Genomic DNA, 22807 nt, shown 5'->3' with positions numbered 1-22807 from the left:
AGTATTTTCCAGCCTCCTATCAGCTGGATCTTTGAGGGCGGCCGTATCAGGAGACAGTAACGCCACTTGTTTTGATAAGCGTGTGAGCGCCTTATCTACCCTAGAGGGTGTTTCCCAGCGCGCCCTAACCTCTGGCGGGAAAGGGTATAATGCCAATAACTTCTCTGAAATTAGCAACTTCACACACTTCAATCAATTCATCTGATTCAGGAAAAACTACAGGTAGTTTTTTCACACCCCACATAATACCCATTTTTGTGGTACTTGTAGTATCAGAAATATGTAACGCCTCCTTCATTGCCGTGATTATGTAACGTGTGGCCCTACTGGAAAATACGTTTGTTTCTTCACCGTCGACACTGGAGTCAGTGTCCGTGTCTGTCGACCGACTGAGGTAATGGGCGTTTTAAAGCCCCTGACGGTGTTTGAGACGCCTGGACAGGTACTAATTGGTTTGCCGGCCGTCTCATATCGTCAACCGACCTTGTAGCGTGTTGACACTATCACGTAATTCCATAAATAAAGCCATCCATTCCGGTGTCGACTCCCTAGGGGGTGACATCCCATTACAGGCAATTGCTCCGCCTCCACACCAACATCGTCCTCATACCTGTCGACACACACGTACCGACACACAGCACACACACAGGGAATGCTCTGATAGAGGACAGGACCCCACTAGCCCTTTGGGGAGACAGAGGGAGAGTTTGCCAGCACACACCAAAGCGCTATAATTATACAGGGCCAACCTTATAGTAAGTGTTTTCCCTTATAGCAGCTTAATATATAATAATATCGCCAAAAAATGCCCCCCCTCTCTGTTTTAACCCTGTTTCTGTAGTGCAGTGCAGGGGAGAGCCTGGGAGCCTTCCCACCAGCGGATCTGTGTGGGAAAAATGGCGCTGTGTGCTGAGGAGATAGGCCCCGCCCCCTTCACGGCGGGCTCTTCTCCCGGTTTTTTCTGTAATCCTGGCAGGGGTTAAATACATCCATATAGCCCAGGGGCTATATGTGATGTATTTTTAGCCAGTAAAGGTAATTACATTGCTGCCCAGGGCGCCCCCCCCCAGCGCCCTGCACCCTCAGTGACCGCGGTGTGAAGTGTGCTGAGAGCAATGGCACACAGCTGCAGTGCTGTGCGCTACCTTAAGAAGACTGGGAAGTCTTCAGCCGCCGATTTCTGGACCTCTTCTCTCTTCAGCATCTGTAAGGGGGCCGGCGGCGCGGCTCCGGTGACCCATCCAGGCTGTACCTGTGATCGTCCCTCTGGAGCTAGTGTCCAGTAGCCTAAGAAGCCAATCCATCCTGCACGCAGGTGAGTTCGCTTCTTCTCCCCTTAGTCCCGCGTTGCAGTGAGCCTGTTGCCAGCAGGACTCACTGAAAATAAAAAACCTAACAAACTTTTATTCTAAGCAGCTCTTTAGGAGAGCCACCTAGATTGCACCCTTCTCGGCCGGGCACAAAAATCTAACTGAGGCTTGGAGGAGGGTCATAGGGGGAGGAGCCAGTGCACACCACCTAGTGGTCAAACTTTTAATTTTGTGCCCTGTCTCCTGCGGAGCCGCTATTCCCCATGGTCCTGACGGAGTCCCCAGCATCCACTTAGGACGTCAGAGAAATATAGAATTTAATTTCAAGAAAACCTTCAAAGCTTATAGTTACAAAAAAGGTTACAAGAGTATAATAGTTTACATTCACACAAGTAATTACAATTTCTGATCCATTCTAGCAGGGGTGGATTCCCATATCTTTAATTGCTTGTTTGAAGTTGGGGAACTAGGACTGTGTAAACAAGCTCTTAGCAGTTCCAGCAAGAAAGTTTTACACCTTGATAGACATGGCGTCTTCCCTGGATTGTATAACCAACAGACCCTGCCCCAACACTTTGATTGTGGCTTCACAGAGAATTCCTGGGCCATTAGCTTTTCGTCTCTGGACTCCTGGTGTATATGAGGAAACACTAGCAAGGCAATTAGCTTTCCCACCATTTGACATGCAAAGATATTTAACTTGTATGTACATCGATACATCACTCAGAATAATAAAAAATTTAATCATGCCCATTCCGATATAAAATTGGCCATCCTTTACAGTTAGGATGGGAACAGTATGATTTACCTACAATCAAAATCCTGACACTTAAAATGTCAACAAGGTCAAAATACCGACAACAATTGAACGATGGTCAAAATACCGACATGGTCAAAATACCAACATTTAAAATGTCGACAAGGTCAAAATACCAACGTAAAATGTTGACAGGTTAAAAAGTCGACACGAGTTTTCAAATTTTATTTGGTGAGTATGTTGACATGGACAACGTATAAGTGTACCGCTGTGCTCGCCATGCTTTGGGCACAGTGCCTCACTGCGCTCGGCACACTATTATATTTCACCTCCACTGGGATGGTAAGGTATGAACAAGTCGGTTTCAATGAAAAAAATCATGAAAAACTAATGTTGATTTATTGACCTGACGACATTTTAAATGTCTGTATTTTGACAGTGTCAGCATTTTTAATGTCTGTATTTTGACCTCGTCTGTATTTTGACCATCGGTCAATGGTTGTCGGTATTTTGACCGTTGGTATTTTGAATGTAGATAAATTGACTTCATCCCGTTAGGATTAGGTAAGAGTTAGGTTTGGGTTTAGGTAAGGGTTAGGGTTAGGTAACAGTTATACCCCTTTCACACCAGCACCTCTGAACACGGGTTATTGGCACATGAACGCGCATAACCCGTGTTCATGTGCGGTATGAAAGGGTTCCGGGGTTGAAATACCGGGTCCAGTGACCCGGTATTTCAACCCTGCTCTTGACCAGGGTTGAACCCGTGTTCAACCCGGCTCACTGTGCGCCCCGGCTCCCATTCCCTCTCTATGTACAGGCGGCGCTTGGAGATCATGTGATCTCTAGCGCCGCCCCCGCCGCGTCACCGCTGATGTCAGCAATCCTGCAATATGCCGGGCTGCTGACTGCGGTACGCAAGGCGTCTTACCCGGGAATGTCCCTGCATGATCCCGGGACCGTATTCCTGGGAAAGACCCTGTATTTTTGGTATGAAAGAGGTATTGGTGTTAGGTTTGGGTTAGGTAAGGGTTAGGCTAAATATGCAGAAAACGGTAGGTCGACATTCTGGTATCGACATGTTTAATGATGGCATAATAAACAAGTCAACATTTTTCAACCATGTCAACATTTGCGAACGTCAACAAACTCCTTGTCGACCTAATGTCCACGTCAACATTCTTTTGACTTTTTATATCACACCCCCTAGGTAACACCTGCTGCAGGCTGAGCATCCAAGGATGACCCCCAGAATAATCAGACCTCAGTTCTCATAGTGTGGTTAGTGAGACAGCGCAGAGCACATTCCGTTAGAACCGCACTGTAATTTTGATTTTGCGTTCCGCTCGCCACCCCTGTCGGGATTGTGTGGTCGGGATTCCGGGGTCGGTATTTCGACCGCCGGGATCCCGTCCAGTGGGATTTAGTACTGATCCCGATTGTACAACATACCGTGTGTGAAAGGCATACAATAACTGTGGAGTCAACCACATGCAAAATCTCCAAGCACATGCAATGCTTGCCCCATTCTGATCACAAAATAGATCATCTCTCTCCCATAGAGCCAGTATAGATTTATAGCTACAGAGCCATCCTTAGCACCTCCCTCTGCATCGGCTTCCCTTTTGCGCAGGTATCTGCAATGGCTTCCTACATGCAAATTCAAATGTTTGCTCTCTATATATGACGCCACCCATCACTATCCTTATAGCATTGGTCAAACACTTCAACTTAATCTCACAATTAAAGTTACCTTAAGAAACACCATAAGACTTAAAGGGTGGAATTCAAATGTTTTTGTTGCCAGCAGCCACTAGATGGCGTTGAACAGAGATATTCTAATGTAGCTCTGTTCGGTAGTGATCGGCTGCCGGCATCTACATTTCAGCTCGCACCCACCTGGGGTGGTGAGCTGAAATGTGTGAAAAATGATCCTGCCCAAACTGCACTTTTCGTGATCACACCCATTAGTTTAGTCACCAACGGGCGCAATCATCGCAATAGCTGACAGCTATTGTATATCGCCCCCTGCGATCTCCCTTCACTTTAGACTTTATAACATTTGAATTACCCCCAGAGTCTCTATATTCTATTAGTTCATACACTCATATCTCCACCTACCCCATACCACCTCTACATAACAATAATCGCCATTTCTAGGGGTCACCTACCAACCATAGCTCCCTCTGTTTTACAGCACCATTGTACTTCCCTTATTACTGCGTATTTATCAAGCCAATTAATTGGAAGATTCAAATAAAATTTATCTATTTATTGGAGGAGACATCACACAAAGGAAGTAAATATTTGTCTGCTAAATCTCCGATTCCCCAAGAACGGAACGTGTAAACATGGATCAACCCAACGATCAAACAGCATTCCACAACTACAGTATATGCAACGCAAACAACTGATGCTCAGCTTTAAACCACAGAAGTATAGATCTCACATGGTGGAGAGTCATCAGATTTATGGTCATAAACACAGCATCAGGAAGCAAACCGGTTTGCAAGACTTCTGTAATGCTTTTTAAAAATATAAATTTCCTCTATTTACCTGTATATTAGGTATAAATCTAATTTGTATTTCAAGATTTATTGAACAATTTGAAATCAATATAGTGAATGAAAATCATTATTTCTTTTCACAATCAAGTAAATGTTTTTCAGACACAGGTTCCTTTTGGCATACTAAATAGAAATGGACTGGAAATCCGTTATATATACAGGGGGAGAGATAAGTGCAAAATGGATGAAAGAGATTGCTACAATATGTGAGAAGAAACATTTAGGACACAGGCACAAAGGCAAGATTAAAGTACATTAATTAGCCTGAGTAATGAAGACGGGAAAATAAGAATTTACTCACCGGTAATTCTATTTCTCGTAGTCCGTAGTGGATGCTGGGAACTCCGAAAGGACCATGGGGAATAGCGGGCTCCGAAGGAGGCTGGGCACTCTAGAAAGATTTAGGACTACCTGGTGTGCACTGGCTCCTCCCACTATGACCCTCCTCCAAGCCTCAGTTAGGACACTGTGCCCGGACGAGCGTACACAATAAGGAAGGATTTTGAATCCCGGGTAAGACTCATACCAGCCACACCAATCACACCGTACAACTCGTGATATGAATCCCAGTTAACAGTATGAAACAACTGAGCCTCTCAACAGATGGCTCAACAATAACCCGATTTAGTTAACAATAACTATGTACAAGTATTGCAGATAAACCGCACTTGGGATGGGCGCCCAGCATCCACTACGGACTACGAGAAATAGAATTACCGGTGAGTAAATTCTTATTTTCTCTAACGTCCTAGTGGATGCTGGGAACTCCGAAAGGACCATGGGGATTATACCAAAGCTACCAAACGGGCGGGAGAGTGCGGATGACTCTGCAGCACCGAATGAAAGAACTCCAGGTCCTCCTCAGCCAGGGTATCAAATTTGTAGAATTTTGCAAACGTGTTTGCCCCTGACCAAGTAGCTGCTCGGCAAAGTTGTAAAGCCGAGACCCCTCGGGCAGCCGCCCAAGATGAGCCCACCTTCCTAGTGGAATGGGCATTTACAGATTTTGGCTGTGGCAGGCCTGCCACAGAATGAGCAAGCTGCATTGTACTACAAATCCAGCGAGCAATAGTCTGCTTAGAAGCAGGAGCACCCAGCTTGTTGGGTGCATACAGGATAAACAGCGAGTCAGATTTTCTGACTCCAGCCGTCCTGGAAACATATATTTTCAGGGCCCTGACAACGTCTAGCAACTTGGAGTCCTCCAAGTCCCTAGTAGCCGCAGGCACCACAATAGGCTGGTTCAGGTGAAACGCTGACACCAACTTTGGGAGAAATTGGGGACGAGTCCTCAATTCTGCCCTATCCATATGGAAAATCAGATAAGGGCTTTTACATGATAAAGCCGCCAATTCTGACACACGCCTGGCTGAAGCCAAAGCCAATAACATGACCACTTTCCACGTGAGATATTTCAGATCCACGGTTTTTAGTGGCTCAAACCAATGTGATTTTAAGAAACTCAACATCACGTTGAGATCCCAAGGTGCCAAAGGAGGCACAAATGGGGGCTGAATATGCAGCACTCCTTTCACAAATGTCTGAACTTCAGGTACTGAAGCTAGTTCTTTTTGAAAGAAAATCGACAGAGCCGAGATCTGTACTTTAATAGGGCCTAGTTTTAGGCCCATATTAACTCCTGCTTGCAGGAAATGCAGAAATCAACCTAGTTGAAATTCCTCTGTTGGGGCCTTTTTGGCCTCACACCATGCAACATACTTCCGCCATATGCGGTGATAATGATTTGCTGTAACCTCTTTTCTAGCTTTAATAAGCGTAGGAATGACTTCCTCCGGAATGCCCTTTTCCTTCAGGATCCGGCGTTCAACCGCCATGCCGTCAAACGCAGCCGCGGTAAGTCTTGGAACAGACAGGGCCCCCGCTGTAGCAGGTCTTGTCTGAGCGGCAGAGACCACGGGTCCTCTGAGATCATCTCTTGAAGTTCCGGGTACCACGCTCTTCTTGGCCAATCCGGAACCACGAGAATTGTGTTTACACCTCGCTTTCTTATTATTCTCAATACCTTTGGTATGAGAGGTAGAGGAGGGAACACATAAACTGACTGGTACACCCACGGTGTCACTAGAGCGTCCACAGCTATCGCCTGAGGGTCTCTTGACCTGGCGCAATACCTCTCTAGTTTTTTGTTTAGGCGGGACGTTTATGTGAAGGGAAGTCTCCTGACTTGACCATAGTCCTTGGAAGTTTCTTCCCTTTGTGACTGCCCCCCAGCCTCGTAGGCTGGCATCCGTGGTCACCAGGACCCAGTCCTGTATGCCGAATCTGCGGCCCTCCAAAAGATGAGCACTCTGCAGCCACCACAGAAGAGACACCCTGGTTCTTGGGGACAGGGTTATCAGGCGATGCATCTGAAGATGCGATCCGGACCACTTGTCCAACAGGTCCCCCTGAAAAATCCTGGCATGGAACCTGCCGAATGGAATTGCTTCGTAAGAAGCTACCATCTTTCCCAGGACCCGCGTGCAGTGATGCACCGATACCTGTTTTGGTTTTAGGAGGTCTCTGACTAGAGAAGACAACTCCCTGGCTTTCTCCTCCGGGAGAAACACTTTTTTCTGGACTGTGTCCAGAATCATTCCCAGGAACATTAGACGTGTCGTCGGGACCAGCTGTGACTTTGGGATATTCAGAATCCAGCCGTGCTGGCGCAGCACTTCCTGAGATAGTGCTACTCCCACTAACAACTGTTCCTTGGATCGTGCCTTTATTAGGAGATCGTCCAAGTATGGGATAATTAAAACTCCCTTTTTTCGAAGGAGTATCATAATTTCCGCCATAACCTTGGTAAATACCCTCGGTGCCGTGGAGAGTCCAAACGGCAGCGTCTGGAATTGGTAATGGCAATCCTGTACCACAAATCTGAGGTACTCCTGGTGAGGATGGTAAATGGGGACATGCAGGTAAGCATCCTTGATGTCCAGGGATACCATGTAATCCCCCTCCTCCAGGCTTGCAATAACCGCCCTGAGCGATTCCATCTTGAATTTGAATTTTTTTATGTATATGTTCAAGGATTTCAAATTTAAAATGGGTCTCACCGAACCGTCCGGTTTCGGCACCACAAATAGTGTGGAATAGTAACCCCGGCCTTGTTGAAGTAGGGGTACCTTGATTATCACCTGCTGGGAATACAGCTTGTGAATCGCTGCTAGCACCGCCTCCCTGTCTGAGGGAGCAATCGGCAAGGCAGATTTTAGGAACCGGTGGGGTGGAGCCGCCTCGAATTCTAGCTTGTACCACTGAGATACTATTTGAAGGATCCAGGGATCCACCTGTGAGAGAGCCCACTGATCGCTGAAATTCATGAGGCGGGCCCCCACCGTACCTGGCTCCGCCTGTGGAGCCCCACCGTCATGCGGCGGACTTGGAAGAGGAAGCGGGGAGGACTTTTGCTCCTGGGAACCTGCTGTTTGTTGCAGCCTTTTTTCCCTACCTCTGCCTCTAGAGAGAAAAGACCCTCCTTTTCCCCGCTTGTTTTTCTGGGTCCGAAAGGACTGAACCTGATAAAATGGCGCCTTCTTAGGCTGTGAGGGGACATGGGGTAAAAATGCTGACTTCCCAGACGTTGCTGTGGAAACTAGGTCGGAGAGACCATCCCCAAATAATTCCTCCCCCTTATAAGGCAAAACTTCCATGTGCCTTTTGGAATCTGCATCTCCAGTCCACTGGCGAGTCCATAAGCATCTCCTAGCAGAGATGGACAATGCACTTATTTTAGATGCCAGCCGGCAGACTTCCCTCTGTGCATCTCTCATATATAAGACTGAGTCTTTGATATGGTCAATTGTTAGCAGAATCGTGTCTCTGTCTAGTGTGTCAATATTTTCTGACAGTTTATCCGACCACGCAGCGGCAGCACTGCACATCCATGCTGACGCAATAGCTGGTCTAAGTATAATGCCTGAGTGTGTATATACAGACTTCAGGATCGCCTCCTGCTTTCTATCAGCAGGTTCCTTAAGGGCGGCCGTATCCTGAGACGGAAGTGCCACCTTTTTAGACAAACGTGTGAGCGCTTTATCCACTCTAGGAGGTGTTTCCCAACGTAACCTATCCTCTGGCGGGAAAGGGAACGCCATTAGTACCTTCTTAGGAATTACCAATTTCTTATCAGGGGAAGCCCACGCTTCTTCACACACTTCATTTAATTCATCTGACGGGGGAAAAACTACAGGTAGTTTTTTCTCCCCAAACATAATACCCTTTTTTGTGGTACCTGGATGTAAATCAGAGATATTTAACACCTCTTTCATTGCCTCAATCATGCAGTGAATGGCCTTAATGGGCATTAAATTTGACTCCTCGTCGTCGACACTGGTGTCAGTATCCGTGTCGACATCTACTTGTGCCATCTGAGATAGCGGGCGTTTCAGAGCCCCTGAAGACTTTTGAGACACCTGGACAGGCACGAGCTGAGAACTCGGCTGTCCCGCAGTCGGCATGTCGTCAAATTTGTTATGTAATGAGTCTATACGTGCACTCATTTCCTTCCATAAGCACATCCACTCAGGTGTCTGCCCCCCAGGGGGTGACATCCCTTCTAAAGGCATCTGCTCCGCTTCCACCTCATTATCCTCATCAAACATGTCGACACAGCCGTACCGACACACTCCACACACACAGGGAATGCTCAATATAGAGGACAGGACCCACAAAAGCCCTTTGGGGGGACAGAGTGAGAGTATGCCAGCACACACCAGAGCGCTATATAAGGCAGGGACTAACTGAGTTATGTCCCTTATAGCTGCTTTTTAATATAAACTATATACTGCGCCAAATTAAATGCCCCCCCTCTCTCTTTTTTACCCTTTTCTGTAGAGTAGTCTGCAGGGGAGAGCCAGGGAGCTTCCTTCCAGTGGAACTGTGAGGGGAAAATGGCGCCCAGTGTGCTGAGGGAGATAGCTCCACCCCTTTTCCGCGGCCTATTCTCCCGCTTTTTTATGGAATCTGGCAGGGGTATTTACCTCATATATAGCCCCTGGGGCTATATATTGAGGTATTTTTGCCAGCCAAGGTGTTTTTATTGCTGCCTCAGGGCGCCCCCCCCCCCCCAGCGCCCTGCACCCTCAGTGACCGGAGTGTGAAGTGTGAGAGGAGCAATGGCGCACAGCTGCAGTGCTGTGCGCTACCTTGGTGAAGACTGATGTCTTCATGCCGCCGATTTTCCGGACCATCTTCTTGCTTCTGGCTCTGTAAGGGGGACGGCGGCGCGGCTCCGGGACCGAACATCAAGGCTGGGCCTGCGGTCGATCCCTCTGGAGCTAATGGTATCCAGTAGCCTAAGAAGCCCAATCCGGCTGCAAGCAGGCGAGTTCGCTTCTTCTCCCCTTAGTCCCTCGCTGCAGTGAGCCTGTTGCCAGCAGGTCTCACTGAAAATAATAAACCTAAGACTATCTTTCTTCTAAGAGCTCAGGAGAGCCCCTAGTGTGCATCCAACCTCGGCCGGGCACAAAATCTAACTGAGGCTTGGAGGAGGGTCGTAGTGGGAGGAGCCAGTGCACACCAGGTAGTCCTAAATCTTTCTAGAGTGCCCAGCCTCCTTCGGAGCCCGCTATTCCCCATGGTCCTTTCGGAGTTCCCAGCATCCACTAGGACGTTAGAGAAAAATAAAAACTATTTATGCTTCCTGCTGTGGCTGGGTCTCTTAGGGCAGGAAGACCCACAGGCCACCAAATAACCGTTCCCGGGACACAGCACTTGCTATTCAGAGTGAGTGCTGACTGCTGCTTTCTACACTAACAAAGATTACATCCAGATAAGCTACTCCAGGAAATGTAATTTCTAAGTTATTAATATTTGTTTTATTAAATATATTCTTTAGACTAAACCACAAAATGCTTATTGGTTCCTTTCTAGGATCAACATTATGGGGGACATGTACTAAGTACATGTCCCACTAAAGCTCATAAGGTGATTTCCACTGAAGCTCTCAAGAACAAGCATTGCAGATAAGCCTATTAAGCACTTTTATAGATGCACGGACATTAGACTCATTGAGCAACTACATAAACTACAATATTGCAAGCATTACAACACAAAAAAAAGAAAGTATTAGCGCTTGTAGGTCACAAATGAGAAGATAGGTCACAATGAATCACAATTTAATAAAACATGTTAAAAACTGCGTGCTAAGCACATATAAATGAAAAAACAATAATACATAAAGGTGGTCATTCCGAGTTGTTCGCTCGCAAGCTGCTTTTAGCAGCTTTGCACACGCTAAGCCGCCGCCTACTGGGAGTGAATCTTAGCATAGTAGATTTGCGAATGAAAGATTAGCAGATTTGCGAATAGACAGTTCTTAGCAGTTTCTGAGTAGCTCGAGACTTACTCTGCCACTGCGATCAGTTCAGTCAGTTTCGTTCCTGGTTTGACGTCACAAACACACCCAGCGTTCGCCCAGTCACTCCCCCATTTCTCCAGCCACTCCCGCGTTTTTCCCAGAAACGGCAGCGTTTTTCCGCACACTCCCATAAAACGGCCAGTTTCCGCCCAGAAACACCCACTTCCTGTCAATCACACTACGATCACCAGAACGAAGAAAAAACCTCGTAATGTCGTGAGTAAAATACCAAACTTAATAGCAAATTTACTTGGCGAAGTTGCACTGCGGACATTGCGCATGCGCATTAGCGACTAATCGCTCCGTTGCGAAAAAAAAAATAACGAGCGATCAACTCGGAATGACCACCAAAGTGAGTAGTGCTCCTCCCGATTGTAAGGTTTTTATGGAAGAAAAGTTCAGAAAACCTGTTCCGATAATTAGTCCCCTTGGACTCTGAGAGCCCATGCAAATCACAACTGTGAATAATAGTTACCACCAGCGTCTCTCAAGGTTATCTCTAAATCATGGTGGTGACCCTAGCTCTCTTAGTTTGGTGGCAATTGCGTCTATAGGGGTGACCAAGAGGGGTGGGGACCGCTACAAAACTCTCTGTAAACAGGAATTATACTGGATGTTTAGGCTAAATACTATTTATCCATCTGGATTGAATGAGGCAGTTGAACTCAATCCAGTATTATAAATCCTGTCTCTTTGGATAATCTGATCTCTTCTTTTATGGGTGTGACAAATTATTCCATCTCCTGCTCTCTTCTATATACTACTAATGAGTTGTACTAGTATAGAGTATATTTGAATATAGATTTTTTTTTTGCTTATTTATTTATTATTAAATATTATACTTTTTTTTTTTTTTGCTGCCTTTATGTACACAGATTTGTACTAAGTCTTGAGAAATAGATACTAATCATTCTATTAGAACTATATTCTTACTAGTGTAACACTTCAGGTTGTTTTAAGATAGATACATTGTATGTGATTCTAAAGTACCACTTGCGGGGGTGAGCTGCCCAAGAGTTACATAAGTATATGTATCGCTATAGCAACTGATTGTGCCTATTCACGCACCGTACTGGGGGACTGACATGGAGGAGTGACGCGACATCGACGTGCTGATGCCGCGCCACTCCCCCCTTGTACTTGCATGCAGGAGAGTGACGCGTTGTCCGTAGCCAGCGCGTCGCCATGACAATCACGCCGGGACGCGCTGGTTGTTGTCAGCGCGTCACCCTTGCAACCCTACTGCAGTGCAGCATTTGGTTGATGTTCCAGTGACGTGAGCTCGGTATAACAAGAGCTACGTCACTTCCCTTGCACACATGAACTGGTAATCTAGACACAACCTGGTCCCTGATTTGGCCCAGCTGGTATCTACCTCTGTTTTGTAATTGAGGAGAGGGAGTGTTCACCACTATAAGGGATATTTCATCCTGTGGAGCACATTCCAGTTCCTTTCCCTATTATGTTACAACATTATATGAGGAGTACCATTCCATGTTTTTGAAATTACTCAAACTAGATATGTGTAAACAGCGGTCATGTGACCAGATTATACTAAATATCTTTTGAGATATAATATGAAAAATAATTCATTTAACAAACATATGTTTTGACTTTTTAATAAGTATTATTTTAACCCCTAGTGTCTGTCATTATTTGGTCACATAATGATAATAGATGATCACAGTCAATCACATATGCAAATGAGCAACCATATTGAGAGGGTTTATAAACCACCATCAGCAGGACTGTAAGCACCTTGAAAAAGTTGCTCAAACGCAACGAAACGCGTTGGTGAGTCCTGCCGCTTTGTGCCCACTCCCTGTCTACTGGAAGACCTTCACCTGGACCAAGTCCCCACCAAGTAACAGCATTTGGACTTTTTATAAAGAGAGTTCCTTTCACACCGTGGAAGCTCCATTTCATCACCAATCGAGGAAAAGCCACATGTGGACGCAGTTCCACTTAAAAACCTTGAGAGACGCTGGTGGTATCTATTATTCACAGTTGTGATTTGCATGGGTTCTCAGAGTCCAGGGGGACTAATTATCGGAACAGGTTTTCTGAACTTTTCTTCCATAAAAACCTTACAATCGGGAGGAGCACTACTCACTTTATGTATAATTGTTTTTTCATTTATATGTGCTTAGCACGCAGTTTTTAACATGTTTTATTAAATTGTGATTCATTGTGACCTACAAGCGCTAATACTTTCTTTTTTTGGTGTTTTAATTGCTGTTCGGGGTCTGACCAACCCCTCTGTGTATAATAGCAGCCGTGGTAAACCCCCTCATCTAGCGCCAGGAGTGAAATTACCTTTGGGTAAATTTCTCCTTACAATATTGCAAGCATTCCTGTTTTTACTATATTACATATACATTTTTCTAAGAGATATGTATAACATTCCTGTAATAAAAAAAAGTCTACAAATTAATAACACCATCCTGGTAACTTACAATTAAATACTGTCCAGGATGCTTTAACTAAAGAAGATTATATCTTTTCAAACCCCTTGAGTCATTAGAAAGAAGCTAAAGACACTTAGATTAAACAGTGTCTAACGTGCTACACAGACAATTGGTTGATTCTCCAGCCAACACATAAATATTTCTCCCGTCAAGTTATCCAAGAGGTAGCAGGCAATACTGTTCATAACTTATTGCAACCCAATTTACTCTAGCATTAAAACAGACTGGACTACTGCTACTGGGAAGCTATGGCTATGTTTTCATTTGTTATGTACACTAAGAAAGAATTTGCACTTCATAACACTGGTTTTATATTGATTAACATTGATGCATTCTTAAAAACCCATAACATTGGTTTTATATTAACATTCTTGTATTCCACCTGTTACTATATTGCTTTTAGAGGGAGACAGGCCTTGTAACTTTGTTTCATTTTATTATTATTTTTTACTTGATAGTGTTCCATCAAATAACATTATAAGAGAACAGTCACTTATTTAGCCTAAGCAAAATAACCTCCCTTACATGGACCATATGGATCAAGCAAACAAAATGCTCAGCTCTTCTTGCTGTTCTGGAGAAATGACCAAAACTTTCAAGATGGATAATTTTTTCAGCTTCATTAGAAGACATATACAGAAAACCAATGCATAGTGTATCTCAGCACTGAGATACAGACCAGACTGAGCTAGAAGCACCACAGCAGAGAGCGACACCCCAGGCAGGAAATTGGAACTGCATGGTGCTAGAATGAACTCTAGTCTTACCTTCAAAAGGAATTTCATGGTCTTCTGCTTTCTCTACTTGAATCCATGTTGAATTGATTATCAATGTGAATGTGTACTGCTGTAGGCAAAAAGAACACAACTAAGGACTTAGAAACAATATACACACAAATAATAGATTGTTTTGTTTTGTTTTTTTAACTAGAAAAAGAAAAATATAAAGGATATCTGAAAAGGCAATAAGGGCAACAAAGAAAAATATTAAGTTTGGTAACTGGCACTACTATAACTCACGGCTCAAAAATGTAAATATGTAGAAGGTCCTAACTATAAGCACTGACAAGCCTTAACAAGGTAGTCATATATATATATATATATATATATATATATATATATGTGTGTGTGTGCCCTTATTGGAAACAATTCAGTCCATATGAAGAGGTGGCTGGAGACATCAGTAGAGCCGAGACACTCGTTCTGAAGATACAACCCAAAAAGCCAGTACCAAAGGGCACGCCTATACAAGATGCCTGAAGCTGCCTGGTATGGCAACACATTTAGGTCAGCAGGAGTCTAAGGACACTAAATTTAGCCATCCCTGAGGGTGTAATATAGACCCTATATAAAATATAAAGCTGAATCTGTTGAAATAGTAGTATACTGTGGGGTGCTAAGATACGGTCTCCCAACGAATGCGAGTATGAATGGGTCCTGTGACAAAGGACGCAGGCCGGTATCAGAATGCCATTGACAGTCTGATGTTGTTTCAAAGTGCCCCACGCAGTAGCAGATTTCCCACTAGGCACATGCCTAGGGGATGCACACCAGGCTGATAAGGGCCAGGTGATTCTTTTTTTCTTCATCACAACTCTTTTTTCTTTTCTTTTTTATATTTTATTTAGCAAATGACAGGGGTGAGACAATGGGCAGCAAATTGTGGTCCAGGAGTTGGTAGTAGGGTGAGGCTGGGCTGCTTTGGTCTTGAGGCATCCAGATTGGCTCCCGAAATGAAGGGGGCAATGACGTGATTGGGGCGACCAATAATGTGCCTAGGGGCGGCCTGACCCCTAAATCTGTCCCTGGGCCCACGGCCTCAGTTTGGAAAAATGGAGGCGTGTCATAGACATTTAGGGGTGGGAAAAAGCCAGAGATCTCAGTAATAGGTGCCGTAAACCGCCCGATGGTGGGTGCTTTGATCTGATGCTGCACCCTAGGATGCAGCTCGGATCACTGCTGCAACAGGAGGCGTCTGCATGTAATAGACACCACCTGCTGCATTAACTTATAGTGCTATCACTGCTGCTTCCAAGGAATCAGCAGTGACAGCAACTTCATCTGTACCTGAATGACCCCCTGTGAGTCTTTCTATCCTATTTGCTACTCTCCTACCACTTCACTGCCTCATTGTGTTTTCTAATATTTATGTAAATTGTGTTATTACTCTATGACACTGCAAACAACCTTTAGAGCCCTATAAATAAAATGAAATAATATTAATAATACACATTCAAATATGTAAAATATGTACAAATTTTGATGCAACCTGCACTTTCTGTGCTTGAATAGAACCAGTTGGGTGACCGCACCCTATTGCATCTACAAGCAGACGTATATCCTTATGGACAAATGCATAGTGCACTGTACAAAACAAGCATACTTTAGCTTAAAATAATCTATAGCAAGATGTTCTGTATGATAATAGAGTACCTGTCACCAACAATTCCGTGTGTCCTATGTTTTTAGGCAAACAAACACAAGAACGGGAGGAAAAAATAAACAGGATTCCTGTGTGCTTGGAGGACAACACACTACAGTATATAGCATGATCTCTCTGGGCACTGGTTTCCTCTGTACTAGCACAGCAGAGAGGGTATGAGGACTAAAGCGGCCTGGCATTGGCTAACATTGCAATAGTTTATACTTGCTAAATAAAGAATTACTATAATACAATTTTAGTCTATACAGAATTCTGCATTTTAGGGCCTCATTCAGATTTGTAAGTAAAGCAAAAAAAAACAAGAAACTTGCCCTGCAAGGAGACCAAATACAATTATATTTTTTCTGTGCAAGGTAAATACTAGCTGCTTTTGCATGTAGCCTACAAATGTTAGCCAGTTTTAGTTTAACACTGCAATGTTGATTTCAGTTTGAACACACCCCACCCAAAACTAAATCATTCTGCACACTACATCTGCCACACCTGCAGTGTAACATGGGGGGTGATTCAGAACTGATTGTAGCTGTGCTAAATTTAGCACAGCTATGATCATCCACACTGACATGTGCGGGGACGCCCAGCACAGGGCTAGTCCGCCCCGCATGTCAGGCCCGGCCCCACCGCACAAGTACAAAAGCATCGCACAGCGGCGATGCTTTTGTACTTGAAGAGTAAGTCCCAGCCAGCGCAGCTCCTGCGTGCTGGCCGGGAGTTACTCATCGTTGTGATGGTTGCAGCGGCTGCGTGTGACATCATGCAGCCGCTGCGGCCCACCCCCTGCACGGTCCGGCCACGCCTGGGTTGGCCAGACCACGCCCACAAAACGGCGGCCAAACGCCGCCTTGCTGCCCCCTCCCACCCAGCGATCGCCCCTGCCTGTCAATCAGGCAGAGGTGATCGCTGGGCTACGGCACTGCGGCGCCGGAGCATTTCTGACCTGCTCGCTGCGCTGCCATGAACACAGCGTGCGATCAGGTCAGAATGACCTCCATGGTTCTGCCCAGTTGCTTGCTTTTTGCAAATAAAATCAGGCCCTTACTGCACAGTAAAGATGGGTACACACTGCGCGATATTTCGAGAGATACTGCTAATTTGCCCCCTTCTCAGCGATATCACTTGTAATAACGCCCAGTGTGTACGCACTATTTAGTGAACGATGCACGCTCCTGCAGGTTACTAGCGAGGCCTTCTATCATCTGTACATGTAGGTCAATTTTGGCTATGTCGTTAACGATAAGGTGTATATCATTCAGTGTGTAGCCTAACAGTTGATGATGTCTCTTGGTAAGGTTTGGCTGCTTTACCAAGCCCTGCTTTCATTAGAAATAACAGTTAATAATGATAATAAGTAAAGCAGTGTTTGGACTGTACTCCATGCAATATATTTCTGTACACCTACAGTAATTCCATCTTTTATACCAGCCTTGGTCTAATCTTTCAAATATCTGCAGCAGTATCTGAAACCCGGAGCAGCAAGTGAACTTAAAGTGTGGTACTGTAATAGTGCAGACACTCTGTTTTATAACTTGTCATTTTATTCATGTCAAATTACACAGTATAAAACAAAACGGCTGTCACAATTAGAGACGATTGGGTATAATTTAAAGCCGCACAGTTCTGAAGCAGGAATGGAGAATCATTCTGCAAAAGAAACCAGAATTCCCATGACCTCCTCGCTGCTGGCTAGTCCATCACTGCGAACAAATAGCATATCTGTGTGGTCCTTGATTGATCTTGCCGAGATTACTCCAGGTCAGTCTGGGAGAAGCCAAAAGTCCACATCAACACAGCTGCTCACAAAACATGGCAGAGACGATCTTCTAATGGGTGGGCCTCAAAAAATGTATTCAATGTGATTCTTTGTCTTTCCTTTTCTTTCATGCAACATTTCATTTTCTTAATTGCCTGCAAACAGTTCTGAGCTGTAAGGCTGATACACAGGTAATTCCACAGTAGCTAGCCATGAGAGGAAATAAAACTATGCGCAATTGGCGGGCACAGAATGAATCACCTGCAGGAGGTAGAAGAATCATTTTCCCAGAAAATAATTGGTGATACCTGGCTACAGGATCCCGCCATCAGTATAGTGCCCGGCGGACGCGATACCAACCCCTAAAAATGTGTTACTTACACTTAACATTTTGGAATCACTTCTATTGATGTTGATGGTATGAACATTTTCCCTGGCTTATGAGAAAATTCTGCTGCCTCTAGATCTGACAGACCGGCTCTTTGATTCTTTGTATATCACATAACAAAAAAAAAAAGCAGCAATGTTTGTGATTCCGCCAGAGCACAAGCTCCAAAAGTTACAAAATGTACATAATGTCCCATTCCCCTAGGTGATGGAGTCGCTTCAAGAAGCAAAAATGACACATAGCAGTGCAGCCACATTTTGTCTCACCCTTCAGGTAATTATATTCAACGCACACAATGGTGCTGAAATCCATTCATTGTACTAAATGTCACCCTTGCACAATTCATTCCGCCCTGCATTTTAAACTGTTGCAAAGTAACATACAATGCTAATGCAACCACCAATAGTACACTATTTATATGGGGGGAAAGCCATGGGTGTTCCCATAGAGCATTAAGATAATATTAAGCAGTGTTATACAGTGAGGGGACCATGACACTAAACAAATGACAGACAATGACATGAAACAAAGCAAAAACGGCCCTGTCCAAATAAATGTCCAATCTAAAAGGTGTAGGGAACACGATACATCACAAAACCACAACACACAGGTACAAGTGCATGCTGGCACCTGCACCTTCACCAGCACTATGCCTGCACCAGCACTATGGTGGCACCTACACCACCACTATGGTGGCACCTGCACCAGCACTATACTACAGTAAGTGCAAAGGATATACCTGAAAACAGGCGTATATACACTTGTGTCCCTCTGCATAACCCGCTGTGCTCCCTCATGAAGCATAAATGACATTTAAGTGCAGAACAAAAACGGGCAGGTATGCTAGCGGCATAACGGGGTGGCAGTACGCCAGCACCAGGAAGTGCAGCACTGCCCAGGGCATTCTGAGCAGCTGTACAGACTGCAGGGTGCTTGCTTGGAGTTTCCGGGGTGTTCTCTGGGCAGCAGTACAGCAACGGTAATGGCTAGAGCCAGAAGCAAGGAGCATGGGGCCACCCCCCAGGGACCTGCGCTCTGTATGACAGCACCGCTTGCACGTTCAACTCATTACAGTGCCCAGGGTGGAGGTGCAGCTGGAGTGATTCAACAGAACAATTGGACTAGGACTTTCACTGATTTGTAAGTACTTTGTATAGTTCATATACTGCAAGTGGATTTGACCTTTTGATTGTGGGATTTACAAAGAGTTAAAGAATGTCTAACAAAAGGCATTTAAGAAGCAGGTATTAGCTTCTCATTAAGCTATAACCATTCCACAGAGAGAAGAAAACAATATAACAATGTATTTTCCCACAGCAAAATTACATGCTGAGAAACAGAGAAATCCTGAAAGGTAAACGCTGTGGAAAGAGCTAGTAATAACATAAGAACACAAAAGACCTGTAGACTTTCAAGGTCCTGTGTTGTGTTGAACCAATTGTAACAGTCCCAAAATCAACACATGATTCAAACACTAAGAGAATGTAAACCCATATCTCTCATAGATCATCATAACAAATAATTCTCTCACTGCCTCAGGCCTATCCCCCCCCCCCCCCCCCCCCTCCCCCCCCCCGCTCTGCGAGTGACCTGTACACAGGCCACCATTACTAGACCTCCAGGAAAGAAGACTCCTGCAGTCTGGCTTCACACCCTTCTGGGATGTGCCACTACATAGAGTGCACGCATCACTATACTGTATATGCACAAAACTCAGAACTATTAAAGCAAGAGACGGATGGCTACATATTTTGCTTTATCCATGGGGAGTAACAAAACTGTGGATCATGGCCAAAGAAACAAGCTCTGCCAAAACTACATTGCATCAATAAGTAAGCGTTATTTACAAGTGATAAAACGTAAACTCTAAAATACCCTTGATTTTAATGACCAGTAACTGCTGCCCTTCAATAAACATGAAATGTGAATATTGACTTAAAGCACGCAATATGCTTTTCTAGAACTATGTATTTATAATTAGCAGCTACACTCCTATTCATGTGTAAAGACTGCAGAGGGCATGAACTGAAATAGTTCTAATTGGCCAAATGCTACACTATTTCCGTGAGAGTGCAATAACTCAGCCAACACACATTCTTACATTACAGATCACAGTACCCACAATTCAAAGCCACCAGCGTTTCCCAAATGCACTAGGATTTAACCCATTTGGGGGAGCCCCCTGGTAAAATGTAGTATAGGTACATGAGTATTGATGGTTTAATTCTACAATGCAATGTAAGTAGCAAACTGGACGGATAAATATTTCATACAGTATAAATCAGAATCATAACTGATCAGACTAGCTGAGGTTGGCACAACAGAGTTCTACCAAAATCATGAAGTACTAGAACAGATGGGTACCTGGCAGAGGGCAAGCATGAAATCTGTGGAGCAGTATGTGACAGTGCATTATGTTAGAAGTACCAAGCCTGGTAAACGCTATGAATGAGGTCGTCCAGATACATCCATTACAGAAAGGGAGGTCGTGGAAGGCATCATGATTACAAATAGCGGCTTTAGTGGTCAATGGTGTAACCAGCAATACAGGTATGTTATCTGCAGGTGGATGTCTGTAAAAACAACTAAATAAAAAACAGATCACTGTGATTAAGTATGTATGTATGTATGTATGTATGTATGTGTGCTAAGTTGCTTCCTGAGAACTATTATGTTAGGCACTAATAATTACTATAAGAACTACCAAAAGTTGAACAGCGGCTTCATGGGAACAGCTGCACAGTCCAAGAGGTGTCCTCAACTGTTGCTGAGGAAGTTCTCTTGTTCAACCCATATCTGTCAAATGACAGTGTGTTTCTGCGGTTTCACCAGACAATTTCACACACACCTTGCATTTTAAGCATAAAGCCATTCTCTAGTAAACTGCAGTGACCAGCATACAGTAAATACTATTTACATAAAATTCTCTTTACTGGCTTTACCTGGCATAAAAAAATTATGGTGTGTCAAAAATACTCATTTTTGTGGGACATTGTTTTGGTAACTTTTTTGAATAAGTAGGTATATTAAAAACCATTATTAGAGTTCATTATAGCACCCTGCAACTGCCACAGCGCATGCAGTTCCACTTTCCAGCCTGGGGTGTCACTCTCTGCTCTGGTGCTGCTAGCACACTCTGGTCTGTATCTCACCACAGAGATACAGACCAGAGTGTGCTAGAAGCACCAGGGCACAGAGCCACAGCCCAGACAGGAAAGAGGAACTGCACGGGTTGTGACAGGTGCAAAGTGCTAGAATGAACACTAATTATATCATTATGTTTTCTGAGTCGGTATTGCATGCACCCTACATGATTCATGCATTAAACACATGTAAAATGTATCAATTAAAACGACTGTAATTGCATTTATTTATTATTTACTACTTTTGCTGACAGGTGGAGGGGCTCAGATGGTTTTTACCTAAGATACTATTCCTCCACACCTTATCCTTATTTTTTTTATTTTTTTAGAACAAAGTCATTATTCTTATATAATTCTATTTAATGGCAAGTGATTGAGCATCCAGCACTGTAAATGTATAGTACTATAGTATCATATTTGCTTCACTAAACAGTTCACTTCACTTTTAAGTGATTCGGTGGTACTTCCTTATTCCTTTATTTCTTCTACACTCTTCCATTATATATATATATATATATATATACATACACACACATATAGATATCTATCTATCTGTATCTATCTGTCTATATATATATATATATATATATATATAAAATACAAGGTCAGCTTTGTACATTTTTCTCTTTATAGTTCATAATACATGCTACTCAGAATATTGGTCGGCCTTGTGGGAATTAAGGAGAAAAATGGTGCTTCTATGACAAGGGAAGCACAGATGTGTCGCTTGGCTAAAAAGTAAAGCATTTCAAATAATAACAGGAATCTTTGAACTTTCATGGCCGTATATAATGGGGCAAGCAATATACCATTGTCACGCCGGTTGATTGAGCTGGATTAAATGCACAAACAAGATTCTTAAATTCTGTTGTAGTTTAATCACCTACAGAGGACACGTTGTCCTTAGTGCTATAAAGCTAAACCGCTGCTGGCTGTCTTTTGTAGCTTATTAATGTCAGCTTATGCAAATATATGTTTTAGAAAGTTAAACGGAAAACTAAAGGGGAAAGTTTTACAGCGGAGCAGAGATCTTGGTTAGTTGGCAATCGTGTGTTACGGCTCTCTGGTACAGTGCCAGCTAATGTGCTGGGATCGTAAACTATCTTTAAAGGCACCAATGAATTCCGCATCAATTACTATGCAGTAATAAACATGTAACACAATGTAATTTATTAATAGTGTATAGCAAAGAATAATTTTCTCCACTTTTAGGGACTTCTGTGACCTTTATATTGAATAAAGAATCCTCTGATTTGCTATTCTTACAACAATAAAATACTACAATCTAGGCAGGATAGATAGATCAGTCAATTCTTTTGCACATTAATAAATATTGCAAGATGCACCAAAACCTTATTATGAGAAAGAAAGCATTTCTTCCTTTTGTATGGTTCCAACAGCCAGAAAAACTGTTGAAGGAATTGAATGTAGAAAGAAGAAATTAAACATCCAGAATAAGGTCACCTCACACGTAAGGCTACCCTGGACCACATCTCCTGTTCTTCCACTTTTACCTGCATGACCACCTCTCCTGTTCTTCCCCCTTTACCTGCAGGACCGACCACCTCTCCTATTCGTCCCCCTTTACCTGCAGGACCGACCACCTCTCCTATTCTTC

At 44.0% G+C, this 22807-nt stretch overlaps 1 protein-coding gene across 2 annotated transcripts in view; it reads right to left on the bottom strand.

Moving 5' to 3' along the window:
• Positions 1-22807, bottom strand: part of SGMS1 (sphingomyelin synthase 1) — a 622085-nt gene that overhangs the window by 236755 nt on the left and 362523 nt on the right. For both annotated transcript variants that reach the window (XM_063961726.1, XM_063961727.1), the window contains one exon: positions 14234-14312. The gene's annotated coding sequence lies outside the window, so the exon portion shown is untranslated. The remainder of the gene's footprint in view (positions 1-14233; positions 14313-22807) is intronic.

The sequence above is a fragment of the Pseudophryne corroboree genome, chromosome 3 (genome assembly GCF_028390025.1).
Source record: "Pseudophryne corroboree isolate aPseCor3 chromosome 3, aPseCor3.hap2, whole genome shotgun sequence".
Lineage (NCBI taxonomy): Eukaryota > Metazoa > Chordata > Amphibia > Anura > Myobatrachidae > Pseudophryne > Pseudophryne corroboree.
Note: the sequence above shows the minus strand (reverse complement) of the source record. Positions and strands in the feature narration are given on the sequence as shown.